The following is a 2024-nucleotide window of genomic DNA, read 5'->3' as shown; positions in this document are numbered from 1 at the left end:
ATGATGATCTGATAATTTCAAGAAATTCTTTTTATTCCTTGTAGTGCATTGCATGTCTATTTGTCCCACTGTGTGATTTAAGGTGCCAGCACTTTCTCACTGGGTCCATTAAATACACTGAAGTGTGGGCCCATGCCTAGCAATAGATGACCACAGAGAATGAACACAATGATGTTTTAGTGTCATACTGTTTTGTTGTGTTTATTTATTTATTTATTGGTCTTATAGAACTTTTGTCTATATTTCATGTTTACCTGTTTTTTTGTTTTATGGGTTTTGTGTATATGTTTATTCTTTGTTATTATTTTTAATTCTGGTTGCTTATTTGACTGCCTATTTCCTTTCTAAAGAGAGGGAGAGGGAAAAAGAGAAAGGGCATGTCTTTGGGTGGATGAGAAGGCAGGAAAGATCTGGGAGGAGTTGGCCATTGGGAAGCATGATGAGAATACATTGCATGAAATTGCTTTACACAATGAAGATCCAAAAATATCTTACTAGAATTCTGAAAGGCTCTGCATAACCCACTGGAGCCATTAGTTTTCATGCCAATTTTTGGCATTTACGAATTCCCCTCCTCACCATTCCCCCCCCCTCCAAATTCCTCTTATAAGAAGTGTTACATTAGAAATCTAGTGTCCAGGGCTCTCATTGCCCTCCACAGTTTGGGCAGCAATAACCATGCAGAGTCTTGAGAGGGAGGTGGGTGGGGTTTCTCTTACAGATGAATGAGGAAGTGTTTCTGAGAGAATCTGTGGTGTGCAAGCACAGGTGTGTTTAGACACAAGACTTGACACCCACACAGCTGGAGAGAAGACACCTCAGCAACTGGACAGGGACCATGGAGAGGAAACTGGGAATTGTGCTGGGGATTCTCTGTGCGCAGATTTGCTGTGAGTTGTGTTTCCCTAAGTTGTTTTAGGGATCCTCTAGAGATGGCAGTGGTGGAGGGGGAATGAGCCAACTCAAAGCCCAGCCTGTACGATCATCCTCATGGTGTCTCTGAGATATTTGACAGGTGGGGGTGAAAATCCTTCATTGATTCTGATTTGCTTTTCTGTTTCCAAGCAGGGGTGAGAGGAGTTGAGGTGGAGCAGAGTCCTTCAGCCCTGAGTCTCCACGAGGGAAAAAGTTCTACTCTGTTATGCAATTTTTCCACAACCATGACAAATGTGCAGTGGTTCAGGCAGAATTCCAGGGGCAGCATCATCAATCTTTTCTACCTGAATCCTGGAACAAAGGAGAATGGGAGGTTAAATTCAACATTTGTCTCCAAGGAGCGCTACAGTACCCTGCACATCAGGGATGCCCAGCTGCAGGATTCGGGCACCTACCTCTGTGCTGCTTATGCACAGTGCTCCCTGCAAGCCTGCAGCCTGTCTGCAAACTGCAGCTGGGTGTGCAGCTACAGTCCTAACATGAAGAGACTCTGCAGGAGGCTTTTCACAGCTGTGGCTTTATCAGATCTCCACTAATTAAAAGAAGGTGCGAGGAAATACAGAAATACCAGAGCTTAAATTTAGATTGACATGACACCCACTTAAGGTAGGTTAACTCTTCAGAAACATCAGCCCACATGACTAAGATGCACACTTTTATTTTATCAAATGCTTGCACTATTATCATGAAATAGAAACCTCTCTTGCACATTCTAGAATTATTTGGATCATTTTTCAAAATTGGAAACCTAGAGTAAGTGTTTCCATCCTGTGTTTAGACAGCATGAGACATTTACAGCTAATCTACTCAATATAAAGTTGATAAAAGAATTAAGAATGAAGATCTAATCGATTAAGTTTTAAAAATGCAAGATAAACCAATCTTATTATTAAATTAAGACATCATTTCTATTTCTCCATATTTTTAAAAGTAAAATGCATTTAATTATACAATATAAAACAAGCATTTCACATAAAATGATCAGAGCCAAAAGATAAAAGACAAACTAGAGATATATATTTGCAATTTATCACAATATTTGCAACAATTAATTCTATAAAACTATTTGCATTTCTGAAATGTAATAT

The 2024-nt window shown here is 39.7% G+C and overlaps 1 pseudogene; it reads left to right on the top strand.

Moving 5' to 3' along the window:
* Positions 1-838: 838 nt before the first annotated feature.
* Positions 839-1419, top strand: LOC130884703 (T cell receptor alpha variable 22-like; annotated as a pseudogene).
* Positions 1420-2024: the final 605 nt, after the last annotated feature.

Source organism: Chionomys nivalis, chromosome 12 (assembly GCF_950005125.1).
Source record: "Chionomys nivalis chromosome 12, mChiNiv1.1, whole genome shotgun sequence".
NCBI lineage: Eukaryota > Metazoa > Chordata > Mammalia > Rodentia > Cricetidae > Chionomys > Chionomys nivalis.
This window is presented reverse-complemented; position numbering and strand designations above follow the sequence as displayed.